We start from the raw sequence: 21,513 nt of genomic DNA, 5'->3' as shown, positions 1-21,513 counted from the left end.
TGTGGCTATTAGATCTGTTTATGTGGTGATCTTATTATATGTACACACTTCGTGTCTCCACATGAAATGAGATGCCTGCACTTCACTTGTCACAGGTCTTGTATCATTAAGGCTTTTTGTTGTTTTGCATAATGTATTACTTACTGGCCATTGTGCAAAGTACAATTCAAATAACTGAGAAATTCAACTTAATATTTGGCGTAACAAATTTAAAAATTGAATTATGAAATAAAGTGATAAGAATTTATTTTCTTCACTTTCAGCTTCCTCTTTGAGTTGTTACGCAGTGATATGATTTGTGAGTATTAATGTGAAGACTACTGGTCTTTAAAGCCTGACATGACTACACAAGGAGAACATTTTCACCTTGGCTGAATCTCAATTTAGCTGTCCTCTAGGAAAGTTGCATCTTGTTCAGATGTGATTGGTCACATGGTTTTGGTGACTACCTGACAGACTAATTAGCAAGTGAAGCTTTATAATCACCTGATTGATTAACTATTAATGTCAATGTGCTATAGGGGGAGGTTTATTTCTTTATGACTCTGAGATTTACCAATGGGGATTAGGTTTTTCTTACCTAGATTGATATGGGTAAATATCTAAAACTCACCTGTTTGATCAACCATAGCAACATGTAATGTGTTTTATGTAACCCTTCTTGCCCAGCTGACAATTTGAAAACTTATTTAAATACAATTCTCTCTCACGATAATGATGTTCAAGGAGCCATTATAAAATGCACAATGTTATAGGTGACGTCATCTCAAAATGGGGTACATTATACATGTTAATACTATTATATAATATAATGGAATCCAAACCATACCCGACTTATAACAAGGGCCATGTTAAACTGAGGCACCTTAAAGTGAGTGTGACCACTATACTACATCACTAACACACAGGTTGACCAAATTTGCAGTTTATTCATAGACTTGCATACTTTTCATACCTTTGTGATGGCATTTGTTTCTTTACATACTGGCAGATCGGGGTTCTTTGGTCCCAACCATCACCATACCACAGAATGGTTCCATGTCTGATTTATCTGACTAGAATATATGCAGGTCAACTTATGATTATAGATGCTTAGACCCAGACCTGCCAGGACATTATGTGATGTCATCTCCATAACTGCCCAGTTTGTAGACGGCTGCATTATTTACACATGTAAACATGGAGTGCTATGGTTTCTGACACTTTTTGACTGGGTGGGACATCATGCTACATGTATACAGCATTATGCCCTAGTGCTAGAGGTCACTATGAACTGCCAGGCTGCAGACTTCATAGTGATATGACTGAAAAATTTTTAAAGCTACATTCAAAATCCAAATTACACACACACATACACATATGTTTTGCTTGTAACTGTTTGGTGGGCATCCTTTTAATAAATATTGTCTGGAATATAGTAAAAACCTTATAGCTAAAACCATCGATTGGACTGGAGATAAAGACTGGTTTTAAAATGGGGGTGGGGATGGACTCATATCAGAGGTTAGATGTACTCTTTAATGTACCATATATACCCATATGTAAGTCAGTTCCATGTGCAAGTAACATAGACCTTGATCTGCCATTACCTAATATGCTGGTAAATCTGATTCTGTGCAGTTTGTTTTGGAATAATCATTCAGGGTCTGTGCTGTTTGTAACTGGATCCACTTCTAAGCAAGTATATATAATAGTAGGAGCAGCTACACAAACATGGTTGCTGTTGGGGAATGCTTTACATTTGGGGTCCAGTGTTGCAGTGGGAGGTTTTTAGTAGTGATTGTTGTAGCCATAGGGCACAATAGCCCAATTATTCGAATAGCCACAGAGTACAGCAGTCCTAGTACATGTATTGTACACATTTGAATACCCAACACATTTTAATAGCCACAGAGTACAGCAGTCATAATACATGTCTTGTACACATTTGAATAGCCAACACATTTTAATAGCCACAGAGTACTGCAGTCCAAGTATGCATATTCTACACATTTGAATAGCCAACACATTTTAATAGCCACAGAGTACTGCAGTCCAAGTATGCATATTGTACACATTTTAATAGCCAACACATTTTAATAGCCACAGAGTACTGCAGTCCAAGTATGCATATTGTAACATTTGAATAACCAACACATTTTAATAGCTACAAAGTACAGCAGTCCAAGTATGCATATTGTACACATCTGAGGTTGACTTACAGTATTAATGTTTTAAAGTATGTCATTCAATTTCTGCTAATCAAATATACTATGATCAGTAGGATTGCAGGCCAAGTGTGAAACATTTCATAACTGGCCTCATTTTTGTTGTTTGCCAGAGCTCAAGATAAGAACATGATAAAAATAAACTGGATATTTTACTCTTGGTATGGAACTAATTGCATTTTTTTAAAAATTCAGTGGGGGTATTTTGTAGACAACATAAAGCACAAACATTATATATATCAGACTGAATCTTAATCATAAAGATGTTAATCATGTCTTTTAGAATCTGCCAAACAGCTTAGTGACCCAGACTTATTTGTGTTATGTTTAAGTGAATGTTATGACAGTAATTAAGGTGGTGCTCTACAATTTTGCAATTTGCAATGGTTTTAATTTTTATAAGGAATTTCCCAGGTTTTTCTCAATGGTTATCTTGGCTATTTTAAAAAGACCTTGTATATCTTAGGTATTGTTGAAAGAACTTTTAATTCCCTTTATTTTTGTGTATGATTGATGGGTGTAATTTGGGTTATAGAGTATGCCGTTTGGCCTTACCTCAGATGTCTTGTTTTTACTGTTTATATATTTTGTAATTAATTTATTGTACTTTCAGAAGCTAGTATCACCTACTCTGGCAAGAATCATTTTCCCATTTTAACAGCAGCTAAAGTTAGTGTACTTTGGACTAATTCAGATTGAATTGTTGAGCACATAGGAGCAGCCATTTTGGTCAACTGTGTGCTTAGATAATGTACAGTTTCTACAAGTACAAAATGTGGAGAAATTTCAGCCACAGTGCATGAAAACAGCAGAGGTTTGCCAACATTATCTTCACTGTGCATGTTGCAGTTACAGACAACTTCACTTTACACCTGTCCCTCTCTCAGAAGTATTTATATCTATAGTGGGCCACCTAAATTTTGTCATTTCAAAGGAGCATTGGACATTCAGAATTGGCCCATTAGTACAGTTTATATTGATCAAATGCACGAGAAAAGCACTGTACTTAAGGCAGCTTTGGACTAAATGCTTAATATTTAATTGTTTTAAGCAGTTTAAACACATACAAATTTCAGTTTTTAGTTTTTTTTCCTTATGTAAAGTCAGCAGATTCATGGCATACTGATAGCTGTTATACTAAGGTGGTTATTACTATACAGTATATGCAAATTCATATCTAGAGCTCTGTCGTAATGAGTAATTATTACTATACAGTATATGCAAATTCATATCTGGAGCTCAGTTGTACTTATATAGTTATTACTGTACAGTGTATGCAAATTCATATCTAGAGTTCTGTTATACTTTGTATTTTTTACTGTACAGTGTATACAGGTTATATCTATAGCTCTGTTATACTTTGTAGTTATTACTGTACGGTGTATACAAGTTATATCTATAGCTCTGTTATACTTTGTAGTTATTACTGTACAGTGTATACAAATTCATATCTAGAGCTCTGTTGTACTTAGGTAGTTATTACTTTAACATGCCTTGTATATTTAAATTATATTGTGTGATTAACTTTTGTCCATGGGAGTAAGTTGTAAACATAATTTTTACATAGCTAACTTTTGTCCATGATTCTAAGTTGTAAGCAACATGTTTATGTAGCAAGAGTTCAAGGTCAGACTTGGATACAGTTATACTAGGTTTCTCCATTGGAAATCACATTCTATTATATGAGAGGTCTTAAAAGTGAAAATTTGTATATACATAATGGGGATTTGATAAATAAATAATTAATATCTATTCTAGATCAGTCTGTGAGATATAATTCAAGAGGCATTGTTTATTTAAAATATTCATTGGAATTACTAAAGTGCTGAGTGACTTTTGGACTTATATACATTACACTGGATTTTGTAAACTCATTCAAAGACATTCAGGATTGCATCATTGTGTTATATAAGTACATACAAGACTATTTGAATTCATTTGGAACATTCTGTTTTTTTGCACTTGTGATAAGAAATTTAGGATCATTTGGAATTTAATTCACCAACATTTTAAGTCTCTTCTGAATTTTCACTTGTAATTGTAGAGGAATAAATTGCTTGTTGATATTACATAAATTGTTGGCTTCACTTCATTCTGTTACTTAGTTTAAGACCATGAGCCATAACAACAGTGTATACAAATTCATCTGTGCTGGCAGATCTGGATCTATGTAGTTTATTTGGAGTAATCAGTATAACAGGCAAAATAGAATCTGGTCTGCCAGTGCATTATGTGATGGCAGATTGGGGTCTGTGTTGATTACAGCTGAACTCGACTTATAAACAAATAATAGGGTAGCCATTATCCTCGAGTTTTAGTTAAATTTTCCATATATATTCAATACAGGTGCTAAATTTATGCATGCTGTCTTTCATATTGATGGGCATGGTGCTTAACTATACATTGCAAAATAATACTGACATTCAAGATCACTTAAGGCCTTTGAGAAGCTTTTCAGTCTAGTTTTCTGATAAATAAGTAATAAACCAACTTAAGAGGTTCAAGAAAATTATACATTTTAGTTTTTACATTAATTCTAAGCTTTTATACAGCACAGGGGCAGATCCATGGGGGTCAGAACCAGTGTGCACCTGTTCCCATAAAAAAATGAGTGTACAACAACCAGAATGTTTCCTACAATTACTGTTTCCTTGCCAGTTAGATGGTTAAAATTAAGCCTGAAAATGTTTTAAATGCAGGACCTGGGTTTTTTCTTTTCCATTTTGATTCCCCAACAAGGGTTCCATCCCAAAAAAAATTTACTTACTTGTTTACAGCCCCCACCCCCCCAACAATATTCCTGGATCTGCCCCAGCAGTGACTAAAATTTTCTGCAGTTAATCTGTTTTAAATATTTCTAGTGGCTAAGAAATAACAACCATACTACCAACATGCATCAGGGGCCCCGAGTCCAGGCAGAATGGTATAAAGCGCTCACTGTTACAGATCACTGCCATCTAACCTCTGTTTGCGTGGGTTCGAGTCTCGGGCTCAGTCAATGTCGGTACATGAGAAAGCTCGCCAGTAGTTCTCCTGGGTTGGTGGTTCTTTCTGGGGTTTTCCCAGGTTCTTCCTCCACCATTTATACTGGCTGCCATGTTTCGCCTATCTTGTGCTGAAAAATGGCGTTAAACCCTACAACAAAAACAACAACAACCAACGTGCATCTGTTATTATTATTTTAAAACTTGGAATTAACATATATTTTAGTGCATGCATGACTGCAAGAAATTAACTAGTCACAAATATTATAAGAAAAGTTGACTCTTTTCAAAATAAAGCCATTTCATGGAATCTTTCATTTAATTTTTAAAAAAGGTACTGTCACTAGACTAAAAGATTGAATAGGTCCATGAAGCCATTATAGAAAAGATAAATATGAAGGCAATCAGAATAGTAAACAAAAAACGAAAGTGTTTTCTGTACAACTTGACAGTAAACTAAGTGGGAAAGCATTAACTCATTAATAGAAGCGTAAACTGATCTTTTATTAAAGTTAATAATGGGCCAACTCCTGTATATATTTGAAATGTGATTTGACTTTTAGGTGTAGAACATAAAATCAATTTGACATGATGAATCAATGTATTTTAATCTCCACTGTGTACAGCATTATTGTGTTACCCTCTGCAATTAAGACATGGAACTCATTACTTGTAGAAGTAAGAAATATTCTGTCATTACATAATTTGAAAGTCTAATTGAATCCAGAAAAAGAAATCACTTCTGTTATGTTGGTAATTGAATGTCACAGGCTAGGTTAAGAATAAAATGTTGTAGTTTAAATTCTCTTTAAATCGTGCATCTAATAAAAAGTATTTGCTCCTGTGATGTCAAATAGAGATGACAAAAAGTTTCTTCATACTGTCCAAAATGTCATCATTTCAGAGATCACATCTGAAACACACTCGGTTTCACTCTCACAACGGAAGTTTTTATCATTTGGTAACTCTATATACTCTATAGAAATTAAGATGGAAATTTTGTCATCTGTGCAAAATTTCATTAGAATGGCTGCTAAAAGAACTCAATAGTCCATAAAATCATTGCCATTTTGGCTTCATCTTTGTCCTCGTTTCCTTTCAGGACACAAATGTTATTACACGTACTGTTTCATATATATTTATACTTTTACACGCATGTTTCTTGTTTGTACTAACTGTCTGTAACCACTTCTAACAGCATCCAGATCGATGATGTTATTGTTATTGTTGGAGAGCTATAATAAGCTAATGCAAATCTTTTTACATGCATTTGATAACTTTCCTGAGATAAATATAATTTAAACTAAGACATTATGAATTTTCATTATGTATAGCTCTAGTTCCTTATTTGGTTATTGAAGTAAAGAGCGAGGGATGTACCTGTCCAAGATATATATATATATATATATATATATATATATATATATATATATATATATTCCAAGAAGTTCCATCACATAATGTGCCTGCAGCTCCTCTGGTTTCATGCAGTTTATTACAAAGATTAGTAGACCAAACAAAACATACCCCAATCTCGCAGGTGTATTATGCAACAGCGAAATCTGGATCTTTTATATTTGCAGTTGGATACAACTTATAAGTGAGTAGAGGTGATATGGGTACTCTGCTATTATGCATGGAACATAATCTGTCAGAAGTTGTGGTGCATGCCATGCCATGAGAAAGAGAGTGATTTAAATGTTTCTTATAGGGCACACTTGTTTCACAAAACATCAGGGTCATTTAAAAAAGGGATGAAAAATGCCATTTCCTTGTTCCTTAGTAACCATTTGTTGTCTGGGTCAGAGGTGACTGGCATTAGGGTAAAGATCACAGTCAATCAAAAAAGGATCTGACAGTTGCCCAACTTGCTCCATTGTTGGAAAATCTGGACTATTTGTTATTTGTATTAAGTAACCCCACAGTCCATCCCCCAGGAGGCTACCTGTAACCAAACTGAAATTATTAGGACAGCTGTGTGTTGTCATAGTTTGATATTACAGGTAATGTATAATTACTATTACATAAGTGAAATTTATATGTGTTAACAAGGTAGACACTTTTGCCACATGCAGAATATCACTTGTAATGTTAACATTAGCTTTTGGAAAAAAGTGGAGTTAATTGATCATAACATGTAGAATAATTATTTTTTTGTCATTGAGGAGCCAAACATTCATTAGAGAAATTTGTTTCCTAGTTATGATGATATTTGGATCAATGCCAGGACATATGGCCTACCCAACTATCTACTGTGGCTGTAATCATTGCCCAGTTTATTTGCTGGATAGGCAAAATCAGCACAGAATGCCCCAAAAGATGACAGCTGTGGTTGGACCTTTTCTAAGCCAGGCAATTAGTTTTTATCACCTGAAAACTTTACCTGTGAATAATCAATGATACGAGAATAGAGATCCTCCCATGATCGTTCATACTTTAATGTAACACCTTGAATGCTAGCTCAACAAGAAAAGAAATAAAATGAGATACAAAATGTTGACCTTGCTTCAACAAGACTTGACCACTGTCATTGTGACAAATATTAGATGAAATACGGTAACTCTTTTTTCACCTTAATGTAGATTAAATGGAGGACAAATTAAAGTACATGTAGGTATAGCGTTAGAGGGTCATACATGTAAAAAAAAATAAAGAAACCAGAACCAGTTTGAAAGCCAGATTTTTAGTTGACTACATATATATGTAGATAAATGATTTTGATGATGTTACCTCTAAGGCATTTGTGTCGGTAATAAAATTAATCTGTGATATATACATACACACCACATTAAAAGAAAAAGTCATGTTCATGCACAAATTTCAAGCAGAAGGTGCAGACGAATTAAAAAAATATTTTTAAAAGTAGATAAGCCACTGAAGCTGCCTCTGTTCATGAATTTTAGCTCACTTGGACGTAATATTAGGTGAATTCATTGTACATGTATAGACCAGTCCATAAATGTATTCATGTATTGGTGTGACCCCAGGTCATCAGGTTGATAACGAGGATAAGCTAGGCAATGTAATAACAATTGCATCATTGATGGTTACCGGTGAACACTTCTAAGAGCAAAACTTTGATGAATATTGTTTTCCATTTTGAAAACACACTATAATCCATAAAATCGTAAGCTTCCAGTACATTCCATCTTTGAAAAAGGAGCTATGAAATCATTGGATTGTTGCTATGTCATGCTGAGGTACTGCTTATCGAGATAAGTAACAGCATTTTAATGGAGTCATTTCTTTAAACTTTATTTGTGGTATTTTTCATGTTTAATTTGGTTTAAACATATTTTGTTTGCTAAATTAAAAAGGGGTTGGGCTACAAGTTCTCATCACATTAGATAAGTCCTTCCCCTTACAAATAATAGTGATACAATTTAATCAAACATGAAAAACACCAGAAGAAAAAAAAGAAGAAAAACAAAAAAACCCAAATAAGATGTAATGATAAATAAAGGGTAACAGTTCAGTTGGTTTCAATTAAGAACTACCAGTAAGTCCAAGAACAGCTGGTCTTGTTCTCAAATTATTACTCATAATTTTGTTTTGTTCTTATCATGGTGAGATTAATAATTCATGAACTCGACTGCTCTGAGAACAGCATCTCGATTACCAATATTGCAGTAAGAAGTGAAATACAGTAAGAAGTGAAATAAAGAAAAGTAATGACTGACTTTATATTGATAGGTATGTACCTTTTTGTAATGGTTGTATATTGATCTTGTTGTCTGTACCGTACCAAGCTACCTGATAATAATAATAATAATAATAATAATAAGAAGAAGAAGAAGAAGAGTAACAGTTATCATCATCATCATTGACGTCATGTTAAAATTACTAAAGATAACATACACATGTTCATTGGTATGAACTCATGGGAAAATATAAGAAACACACAGTTAAAGATTATGGAATATAAAACACAATGCCAGGTTCATAAATAGTTACTGCACATCATGACTGTACATTCACAGATAAGAACATGTATTAAAAATGATCAGACAAAGATGACAAATAAGCAGGTGCTGGAAGTCAGTTTTGGTAGCTGTCTGTTGGCATATGTAAACCACTTCAGCATTCTGTATATTGTATCATTGATTCTCTTTTTTCAAGTTCGTGCAAATGGTGGTACCTTGACAATTTTAATTATTATTATTTTGTATTGCTCTATGGTTTCTTTGACAAACTGCCTAGCTTGGTTTCATTTCCTTTACGAGAATCTGATCCAGAATGGTCCATGGTCCTTTTTTGTTGTGTCAAGCATCATACATTGTACAGTCATTGACAGTGGCCATTTTCAGCTTCTTCTAAAAGCTGCCAGACATATTTCAAGCAAATTTTACAGAGATGACCTGGCATGAAGGCTGTTTGATGATACAAATTGTGTCAATCTACCATGAAATATGGCTGCCAGTAGAAAAACATTTATAAACATATTCTTAAAAACTACTATTCAGAGTCTGACCTGTTAACAAAAACAATCCGTTATAAAAATGGACATTCAGATTTGTACAAAAAATGCTGATTTACCTTTAAATATGTCTGTTGTTGCAAAAGATGTGAAATTACAAAAACTGCTCTAATAAATTTGATCAAATTTAACAGAAAGTACATACACCCACCTCAAAGGCCTTTCAATATGGCCACCATTACTCAATATTTTTATTTTTTTCAAAAATTATTCTCAAGAAAACTTTTCCATATAAAAATGGGAAAAGTGTGTGAGAAGTCAGTTAAATTTTATTTTGACACACACACTCTGGTCAATATCAGGAAATTTTGACACACACACTCTGGTCAGTATCAGGAAATTTTGACACACACAAATGCACACACTGTGGTCAATACCAGGAATTTTTTTGTAAAATCCACACTGGCAATTCTGCATTTTTTCATTCCATTAGTGAATACATAGAATTACAAATCCTTTGAATGGGTGAATCTTTATGGGACAATAATTTATTCATAATAGTGATGTAGAAAGATTAAGATTTTCATTGCACTATCTATCTTGAGAAGAAATAAGCACAATTGCTGTATATAAAAAATTAATGAAGAACCAAAAATTGTAGGATTTTTAAGTATACTTGTAGTGATGTATTAAATTCTGTATTAAGGTCTTCTTCACACAGCAGGGGTTTGTGTGCTTGTTGGAACCAGCTGATCTGGTTGTTGCTCTGGGACAGTACATACAGGGGTATTAAAAACTCCAGAAAGCTGCCAGATATCACATGTTCCATTTTTATGTTGAATGGTCTTCCCAGTGGTCGCTTGGTCAGTTAATGAGTAAGAACAAAGGGAAGTAGGGGTTTATTGCCTTCTGGCTAAACACCCCATTTTGCTGACCTGTTTGACAGGTCAAAGTTATCCAGATGTCACCTGTTCCAATTTCAATATTCAAATGATGTTCTTAGTGATCTGTTGATCAGTAAGGTCAAATACACTGTAAGGGTTAATTTACCTTATGGCCATTAATGTAGCTGTGCTTACCAAGATGGCAGGTAAAATTTGTTGTTATTGTTTCGGGTTTAATGCCATTGTTTCAGCACAAGAGAGAGGCTATACATGGCAGCTAGCATACCTGGTGGAGAAAAAGCCCAGGACAGCCCCAGTAAGAACTACTGACTGATGGAAATTAGAATTTAGTTGCAACTGTGTTCTTTTGGAAAAAAACTTGCTACATTTGCTGGTATCAGTAACAGAAGAAATAGGCTGAGTGGTCCAAGGCATTTGCCTTCGCAGATCACTGACACTTCATCACTGTCAACATGGGTTCGAGTCTCAGGCTTGGCCATCATGGGTCTGTGAGAAAGCTTGTCAGTAGCTTCCCATGGGATGGTAGTTCAGCCTGGGTTCTTCCTTCACCATATGTACTGGCTGCCTTGTATAGCCAATCAGATGCTGAAAAATGATATTATAACAACAGCAACAAGAAAAGGTACTATCATTCCTCCATTCTGACATTTTGTGTAGTTTCATGATAGATAATGACAAAGATGATGTCTTTGAAATGATGATATCAATGAAATGATGACACCACCAAATGACGATGTCACTTAAAATATGTAATATTGCTATTCATAAGTTAACCTTCCATTTCAGTTAGAAAGTATAAAATGGAGTCAGTTAAATCCAATATGGAGTTAAAATTAATAGCAATGCATTTTTTTGAAGTACTGAGTGTATATAAATGTAAATTTTATTTGAGTACTCTGCTGAAACCTTGTTTGCATAACAATAAGGAACAAGTGATATTTGGTGGGCTAGGTTGGAACAAGTGATAATTGGTGGGCTAGGTAGGAACAAGTGATATTTGGTGGGCTTGGCAGGAACAAGTGATATTTAGTGGGCTAGGTAGAAACAAGTGATACTCGGTGGGCTAGGTAGGAACAAATGATATTTGGTGGGCTAGGTAGGAACAAGTGATATTTTGGTGGGCTGGGTAGGAACAAGTGATATTTTGGTGGGCTATGTAGGAACAATTGATATTTGGTGGGCTAGGTAGAAACAAGTTATATTTTGGTGGGCTAGGTATGAACAAGTGATATTTTGGTGGGCTATGTAGGAACAAGTGATATTTGGTGGGCTAGGTAGGAACAAGTTATATTTTGGTGGGATAGGTAGGAACAAGTGATAATTTAGTGGGCTGGGTAGGAACAAGTGATATTTTGGTGGGCTAGGTAGGAACAAATGATATTTTAGTGGGCTGGGTAGAAACAAGTGATATTTTGGTGGGCTAGGTAGGAAGTTTCCAATCCCCCAAGTCTTAGTAAAGGTACCCGCTGTATCATGTTATAAATGGCTCACTATTTTCAGTTTTTCAACACTTTGCCTTTAGGAGGTAATTAAGGTTTAGTGTTTCAGGCTGCCTTGCCACATAAAACAAACTATGCATAGCAGAGGATGCTTATTTATGTAATGTGTTTATCTGGGGATTTCATTCATCCCACCTCCCCTCAGTTTATCAATGAGACCAGATATAGGTCCTGTCAGAGTGTCAAAAGGGTTGCATCTCTGAATGGGATATGCCAAGACTCAATGTGAGTGTTCACTCCTGTGCCTAGATGATATGCTTCTGGGACCATATATTAAAGAGCAGTATGGTAGGGACTATATTGCATGAGTGCCTAATGCAAAAGCTGGTTTTTTTATATATGAAAAATTCATTTCAAAGTACAGTAGAAGGCAAAATGAAAATTATTGATACGCATTAGAAAGGCAACTTCTCTGTCCAAAAAGTGATCCTAGTCACTTTTTTGGTCACTACTTGAGACCTAGTTTTAACAGCCAATAAAGACCTTTAAGTAGTTCCAAATGAAGCCTATGGTTTTAACATTCAATAAAGACCTTTAAGTTTGTTCCAAATGAAACCAATGGTCTTAGCATCCAATAAAGACCTTTAAGTTTGTTCCAAATGAAGCCTATGGTCTTAGCATCCAATAAAGACCTTTAAGCTTGTTCAAAATGAAGCCTATGCTCTTAACATCCAATAAAGACCTTTAAGTTTGTTCAAAATGAATCCTATGGTCTTAACATCCAATAAAGACCTTTAAGTTTGTTCAAAATGAAGCCTATGGTCTTAACATCCAATAAAGACCTTTAAGTTTGTTCAAAATGAATCCTATGGTCTTAACATCCAATAAAGACCTTTAAGTTTGTTCAAAATGAATCCTATGGTCTTAACATCCAATAAAGACCTTTAAGTTTGTTCAAAATGAATCCTATGGTCTTAACGTCCAATAAAGACCTTTAAGTTTGTTCAAAATGAAGCCTATGGTCTTAACATCCAATAAAGACCTTTAAGTTTGTTCAAAATGAATCCTATGGTCTTAGCATCCAATAAAGACCTTTAAGTTTGTTCAAAATGAAGCCTATCTGCCATCAATACTTAATTTAAAAAAAAACTAAAAACACGTAAGTAGCATCTCCTTAAAAATCTGCACAGAATTTGACCACATTTGATGGAAGCATTTTAGCAAGACCTATCACATTTTGACAGATGTTTGCAGTAGAATATAGGCACCATTGCAAAAAATAATATATATATATATATATATATATATATATATATATATATATATATATAACTGTACCTGTAAAACAATAAACAAAACTGCTTAGCATAATTGGACCAACACTGACTGAATGCATCATGGTGTTCATGTCTTTCAGTATTGGATAATTGACAACCAATGCCGATGTGCCATCAAACATGGATGAGATACCAAAAACTTAAAATAACTAGAGAAATTAAACAAAAGTTGCTTTCATAACACATACTACCAATAGCATTTAAACAAATTTCTGTAGAAAGCATTTTGCTGACTCGGATTTCTTAGATAACTACTGTCATTTGGGATCAAGCTATGCCTGGTTCACTTGGGAGTCATGTTTACTTTTCCATTCATTGGTTGTTGTTATTGTTGTTGTTGATTATTCTTCCATATTTTAATTAGTAATACTTGTGACTTAGAGACAATAATGCTCAGTATAAACTACAGATACATGAGGAAATTAAAAAAAATCTTAAATGAACAGGAAGTTGGCCATTGTGATGGCTATCTCTTTTTCTGTTTGGATTCCAAGGGCACTTTTCCACTATACATTAATTGCCTTTTTATATGGAAGTCATGTTATGTAACCATAATACTATAACTGAACACAAGAGATGGCAATAAAGGCCATCATAAAAAGGTGGCAGATGGAAATGCTTTATTTGTCTGGAGTCTACACTCATGCCAGGGACGACATTTCAACTTTTTTCAGGGGTGGGGGTGGGAAACTTGATTGGGGGGGGGAGCTTGATGGGCTTGTTAATTTCGTTTACGGGCTACAGCAATGTTAAACCACATGCAAATTCGAGGGGGGGTGGTGGCATTTGTTCCCCCCAACTACCTCCCCCAAAATAACATCCCTGGCCATATCCTAGGTACATTTATAGCTTGATTAAAATCCACATCAAAAAGTTGTTGTTCTCTGTTTTAATTGTTTATATGACATAACTCGCATCTGCCATCAACTATCAGAAGAAAGAAAGAAAGAAAAGGCAGAGAACAACTTACTGGTCTGTCCTTCACTATACCTTTGTCGCCTGATAATTTAATTTTCCGTCGCCAAAGAAACTTTCCTATGTGATGGGGTCTTTTTGTGAAAAGATTCGTGCATTTATGATGTTTTGTTTCTGATGAAAATGTCAGTCAATATATTGAGAATGGTGGTTGACCTTTTTCATTTGACATTCACATTTTCTCCTAGCCGCATTAGTGACACCTTTATCAAGATCAATTAAATTGTGTATCTATATCAATTAAATTGTGTATCTTTTTTATAAACGATGTCTACTCAATTATCTTTCGAGTGCCTTTGACCATAGAGATTTACCTTGAGCACTGTCTGTAAAGTTATTGAAGGCCTGTATAGTTTTTTTTTAAACACCACTACTACAATAATGTAAGATCTCAAATGCCAGTCTTTATGTCTCTGACAAGGCCGACTTTAAAGTCATTCAGCCTGCAGTAAATGTTTCTTTCAATCAAATTCCAAATTGCACATCAAATGATGTATTTAACAGCCTGATTTAATGGCTTTCTTTCACTGACAAGTACATCGTGCCTTTGTAATTGTCCCCCTAACTTGAAAATAGACTCACCCAAGCAGACCGGGTTTTGCTCTTTAAGACTGATCATTCATTGACTTGGTTTTGACTTCTGCAGCCAGGCCATGTCCAGATGAACAGTGGGCAGAGTTATAGGTTCCAACTGGGTCAGTTAATTCAGCTGAAGTGTTAAGACAAGATGTGGTACTGACGATCTCTTAAACTTTACCAAGTTGCTAAGACACACCATGATTTCTGTCATTTTGATTGTGAAAGAAGTTTTCATACGTAGAGATCACATTTAGAGCCTAAAGGTTGTGTGACGAGTGCATCAGGCCTTGGTTAGTATTTCAAGAGACTACACCAACTTAAATTGCACATATTCGGACTGTTAACTCGTTCTTACAGACGTGAAGTTTCCTTTCTGAATTTAAACATTCATGTCGTGGATGCATGTGAACGGATTTATCATTGTGCAAAACAGAAACGTGTGGTAGGTATCTAATTAACTTCATACATTGAGTGAAAACTTTTTACCGATACATTATCCATCCTCGTTCTTTCTTTCCAAAAAGGCGTATTTTAGTATTGTTAAAATGCCAGTTTAATTTAAAAACTAGGTCTGTCTAATAATGTTTACCCTCACCTCTTTTCAGATGTCTTGTCTGCATGGTATTGGCGTATACTTTGTGGTCGGCTAACTTCTCTTATAGAGGGATAAATGAATAGAAGTTCAACGTGGTAAATGATATAATAAATTTGAGATAAAGCTTTGACAAGATTTGTTTATAGTCGACATGATTAAAACAACAGCAGTGCTATAGTGATAATGTAACAGACAATACATATAACGGACAATACAGACAATTGATTGTCAAGACATTGAAACATTATAACAGATACATAAAATGAGGCAAATAAATTGAAATATAACTTTGAGATGTAATCTGTAATTAAGCAAAACACTTTAAAAAGCGATGATTTCAGAGTGAATTTAGTGTTCATTTGAGTAAAATAAATCACAGGTTATGACCTTAGGATGCTAAGGAGTAGAATAATTACCCCCCCCCCCCCCCGTTAAATTCATGAGTAAAACCATGACTGGATGCAAATTGGGCATATATGACATTAAAAAGCAAGAAAGGGGAGGTAATAGTAAATAGATAGCAGAGCGCCTGACAGTTGGACAGTATAAAATACAAAGAGTAAAACAAACTACGATATATAGGGGCCTATCAGTTATCAACGTAGTGGGGCTGGGGATGGGGCTATTACTTGCCGATACAATGCTACATATATAGTCTTTACCATTCCAAGGTTAAAGAACCATTACATCCCTACTGAAAATCGTTGGTCAGCTCATTCCATGGAATGGCATACCTAGACTCACACAAGTAGGTCTCCTCTTTTTTTCCTCTCTGACAGGTGTTCTGTTCTGACAGTGATTATTACTAAAAAGTGAGTGTTCTGAAGGATTTGACGCCATAGGTAAAAAGAAAAGGGATTTTAGTTTCTATCCGCATACCAAGGTCAGTCGAAATAAACTTATTAATTACTAACGACCGTCCGGTACGTCAGAACTGATGTGAGGTTAACACGGCGTAAAACTCAAGTATGGTCTACTGCCCGACAACGTTGGTCTCCGCTGTCGGAAAAAAAAGTGGAGACCTACTTTTTGGCCTACTGCATATCTTAAATATGTTTTGCCATATCTGGAGGTTTGAATTCTTGGGACATTGGGAAAGTGAATATTTAAAATTATGTTTATTGTTTGTTTTTTTTTAAATACAGCAAATGGCCCAGACGTTGGGTAGCAAACGTGTTCAGAATTATATAAGTTTTTCAAGCTATTGAGCTAAGTTTACACGCTTTCAGCGTTGGCATTTGGTGCCTTAGGGAGGAGTTTAGGGTGGAGAATTTTTTGATCTGTTTTCTATCTAGGCGCAGGTAGCTGGTTAGCTGACGTTAGTGTGACATCTAGCTGGCTGTAAACAGTTTAAGCTGTCCTCTCTCTCTCTCTCTCTCTCAGTATTAAAATGCATCGCAGACAGTTTTATTATATTTCTTTTTTTGTGTTTATGTTTGTTTCCGTGTTTGCACATCCCACCAGCATAAATAGCAAGACGTAACAATCAATTTGGCATCCGAGTGAGTATCTATTAATAAGCAAGTAAATTCATACCTGAAATTAAGGTTAATAGACTTTATTTAAAGAGGGTGACACAGTTGCATGCAACTAATCCTTGTGGCTCTCTGCATATTTACATACAGAGTACATGTACATAGTTGCAAATACAAATAATAATAATAATAATTTAAAACACATTGATTTGGATTTGGATTTAGTATGTAAGGCCAACTAACCAGCTGTATAATGTGTAACAGTGATACAGTGTACATGGGTTGAAAATGGAGGAGGCAGCTGACAGGTCACCATGTTCCTGACAGTGACAATGATAAATGTACAAATGATTTTGTTTGGATGCAGTGGCTTTTTTCTGCATCCGTGAAAATCACAAACCAAAGTACTGAAATATTGGTTCAGTTTACCAATATGGTGATTAAGCTTTGTACTACATTAAATCTACTAAATAGATAAAAAGCTATATAAAACCATACTTAGACTACTGTAATGTAATCTGGGCAAAAACTTCTGACAAGAATACTTGAAAATTATTCAACTTTCTAAAAAAGCTTGCAGACTCATCTTAGATAATGCTGTAAACATCCCAAATGCTATGAATTACATTAAAGTATTATCAGCAAGTAAATATTTTTTTTGAAAGCCTTGACTTGAGCACAAAATTTCAAACAAATATATCCATTATAACTCAAGGAACTACTTTATCCACAAAAAATACCAAAGGCAAGATCAATTTCAGCTAACCATATTTCCATTCCAAAACCAAATAAAGAACTCTTTAAGAAAAGTTTTGAATATTCTGGGTTAGTAATTTGGAATGAAATCTGTCACAACCCCACTACTGTATTATAAATAATACTGATCCACTACGTTATTACAAATAATACTGCAGAAGGTGTGCATTTAAATTTAATGACTCACAAGCCCCCAGTCAGTAGTTCCGACTCTCTAAATACATATAACAACTCAAGGTTGGATAAATAACAATTTTATCAAATATACGAATGCAAGAATTTCATGGACATAAATCTTCAGCTCAATATATCATAATACAATAATGGCCGGGTTGACCAAATGCCCTTTACTCTTTACTTCGTCATATAGAAATTACTGTCCTATTATGAGAGAGTCTCTGTTCAGCGAGTTTTCCCAAGTACTCGTCTAATTTCTCTTCTTTCCTCCTTCCTTCCTTCCTTTTCCTCCTTCTATACACTATGCCTTATGTGTACACACTGGAAGTCTCCATGGCTTCCTTTTTATTCTCTTGGTGTCGTCACTTCGTACACCCTGGAATATCTCGGCACTGACTCTCACGGCACCCTGGGAGCTTCCTGAAGAAATATAAGGGACGTACACCTTTGTCTCTCTACTCTACTCTTTGAAATTAACCACTCTTTCATGGACCTTCCATCAGACTAATGGGAGAACAATTTTACCAGGCCCTATGTACATATCAATTTCCACATATCGGATTCATGCCTTGCGCTCTACGCACGAATAGCATTACTCAATGAATATTTGTAACACACTCACACTGTATCTACCCATCGTTATTATGTAATCATTCCTGTTGCATGCGTCCTAAGAATTACAGAATTATGCATATAAATACATATGCACATAAATCCAACTCTAATTACGCATAGTGCTCAATCTAAATTCAACAATATGATGTGATTAAATATTCTAATAAATGCAACTATACGTGAGGATTCAGTATTCTAATATATTCAACTATCTACTCAAATCAGTCACAAAGACTTGGCCATGAAACCGTTTTACCTTTGAGAAGCTTGTTTACCCAGTTCAGTTCCCTTCTTTTTACGAGTTAAGTCTCGGAGTGGCTTTTAGCTAAAATTCCCTCCTCAACATAAGCTTCCTGCTTTACTAGACAATACATCACTCTCCCCCGAGAATTTGCAGCTCACTGATGGGTCTGTGCGTGTTTACGAATAAGAATGAAGCATTTTCCCACCTAAAGTATTGGCCCATCCCAGCGGAAGATCTAGCTTCTCTCATCCCTAATTAGTCGACACACCTACTGTTTGATGTTCTTTCTGCCAGGGTCCAGTTTTCTTCACACCATCTTGGTGTGCTACGGGGTATCCGGCCTGAATATCCCCTTTGGCAGAAGCCCCGTTTGCACAAAGATTAAATACCTTTGAAACCAATTTAGAAATCCAAAATTATGTAACTCCTAGTAAGACGTCCAGCCCACATGCTTTGATTCTGCAAAATTCTGCCTTCGGTTCGTTACAGAATCCTTAAGGAAAATAGAGAAAGTACAAATGTAAATGCATTTAATTATAACTAATTCAAGTGGAACCTGCTTGACTTGACAAGTACTACTTTAACGTAAATTCTCAAACCTTCCACTTTGTTGTCTCACAGTTTTTGTATTGCATATTCACAATGTAAATATTTGGAGATGTTCTTACAAAATGTTGTTTATTATGTCCATATTCACATGTCACTTATTATCAGTGTGGTTTTTTTTCACCGCTCCGGTGGCCTAGTGGTTAGAGTGTCTGCTTCGGATGCGGGAGGTCATGGGTTCGATCCCCAGCTGAGTCATGCCAAAGACTTACAAAAATGGTACTAACAGCCGCCTCGCTTGGCGCTCAGCATTAAGAGGTTAGTGTTAGGCCTGGTCGGCCTGGTGTCAGGATAATGTGACTGGCTGGGACATCGTGCTACGTGTCTGCGGCATGATGCCCCAGTGCGAGACATCACTATAAACTGTAAAACTGCAGACATTGTAGTGATACAGTAAAACCTCTTTTGTAAGACCACCTCTTTTGCCAAAAAAATATGGTCTCACAAGACAGGTGGTCTCATAACAGGTCACAATGCTATATAATGAATAAATTTGTGCACTGAAAATGTGGTCTCTCAAGACAGGTGGTCTCACATAGCAGTGGTCTTTCAAGACAGGTTTTACTGTATGTCTGAAAAATTGTTAAAGCAACGTTATTAAAAATCCAAATCAAACACACACACACATTCCAGTTTAGATTGTTTGACATCAGAATGTTTGCAAATTTGCTAAAACTTTTTCCTGACTCGGGATACTAGATGTCAAAATGGGTATTTGCTAAAGCTTAAATATAAGACTTTATATTTTTGAATTTTAGAAAAGTCTCAGGCCTTGATCATTCAGACCATGTCAGTCATTTCCATGAGATAACAATATTTTGGTGCAGTAATTTACAGATACATCACACAATGTTTTCATGGGAAATTTTTTAACAAAAGGTATCTACAATCTGTTGTTACGTGTTTAGGCTCAAAGAAACAGTTACACAGAAAGAGTGAAAACAACAAGCTTTTTAAAATTTAACAAATAATTTATTTCCCTGGAAAAATTCTGTAAAAATGAAAAAAGGAGAAGAACTTGTGGTTTCAAGAATCAAATCCAAAAATAATCTAAGAATAATCAATGAATTAAATTGCAAAAGTCCTAGTAATAAATGTTCTAATAATTTGAAGTTTGAATCCTGATGGAAAATCCAAATGGATGACGATGGCGTATGCTGTAGTCTGTACTGTGTTGTCTTTTACACTTCCTTGTAGAAATACAAATAATGACACTCTAGTGTTGGAAATCCAAATTCAATTTGTAAGCAATGCCTTTCCAAAATTTCTTTGATCACTCTTCAGAATATTTCCAGAGAAAAATGAATTAATCTTTTTGAAATACAACTGAACTGAAGAAAATTATAACTCAAAATCTGGCTACAACAAAATAACTTGACATCAGTTTAAAAAGCCCAAAACGGAGAAATCTCTCACTACGCATCTCTATTAAAACTAACAAATGTGCAGTAATTGATAAACTGGAATTGTGAAATCGAAAGGGGGTTTCATGTGATTGTGTTTATGTCATGTACACCAAAAATGACCCTGACGAAAACCAATCATTTTAAAATAAAATAGAACTTGTTTATGAAGGTTGCTACAAATTCTGAAACAAGGTTGGGATTTAGATCAACACCTGGTGTTTACGAAAGAATGACTCCGGTCAACTGATTTTCTGGAAAAATATCTACTGTGAAAAAATTAACATTATAATAGCATATAATAGAATTAAATTTTTTTTAACTGACAAACAATTAAATTAAAATATGAATTAAATCAGATATATGTAACACTGTTCAGTCTTCCACAGCTATTTCTATTGACTTTAGGATTGACAGAAGTGAAACAATTGTCTTGGTCAACCCATGTTTTGTAAATATTCTAGGTGGACTGAAGTGCTGCAATCAGCATACATTTGAGATATGATTGGGGTAGGATTAATTAACATACAGTTTACAAAATGAGGCCTGGATATCACCATTAGTACCTGAGTTGGCACTTCAGTTAAAAATTAAAAATTATAATACATATTGGATAAACTTTGACTTGACCACTGTAGATTTTTAATTCACAGGTTTCAATTTGGTTGATGTAAATCAAGCATGTGCAACTTCCTCCAAGGCACAGGCCAGGTACACAATTTTTAAATCCACACCAAGTGAGGTAACGAATTGGATATACCTACAAGCTATATCAGGCCTGTTGGCACATGCCAGCAGT

General features: G+C 35.0%; 1 protein-coding gene across 2 annotated transcripts in view; it reads left to right on the top strand.

Moving 5' to 3' along the window:
• The first annotated feature begins 268 nt into the window (after nt 1-268).
• LOC149795775 (leucine zipper putative tumor suppressor 2 homolog) overlaps nt 269-21,513 on the top strand; it is a 142,908-nt gene continuing 121,663 nt past the window's right edge. The window contains exon 1 of one of the 2 annotated variants that reach the window (XM_089965697.1): nt 269-298. The gene's annotated coding sequence lies outside the window, so the exon portion shown is untranslated. Of the gene's footprint in view, nt 299-14,927; nt 15,286-21,513 lie in introns of those variants that run through there. The other variant, XM_089965698.1, reaches the window with a different exon arrangement.

Source organism: Sinohyriopsis cumingii, chromosome 7 (genome assembly GCF_028554795.1).
Source record: "Sinohyriopsis cumingii isolate HCF-2022 chromosome 7, ASM2855479v2, whole genome shotgun sequence".
Classification (NCBI taxonomy): Eukaryota; Metazoa; Mollusca; class Bivalvia; order Unionida; family Unionidae; genus Sinohyriopsis; species Sinohyriopsis cumingii.
The sequence above is the reverse complement of the archived record's forward strand: the minus strand, read 5'-3'. Positions and strand labels throughout refer to the sequence as shown.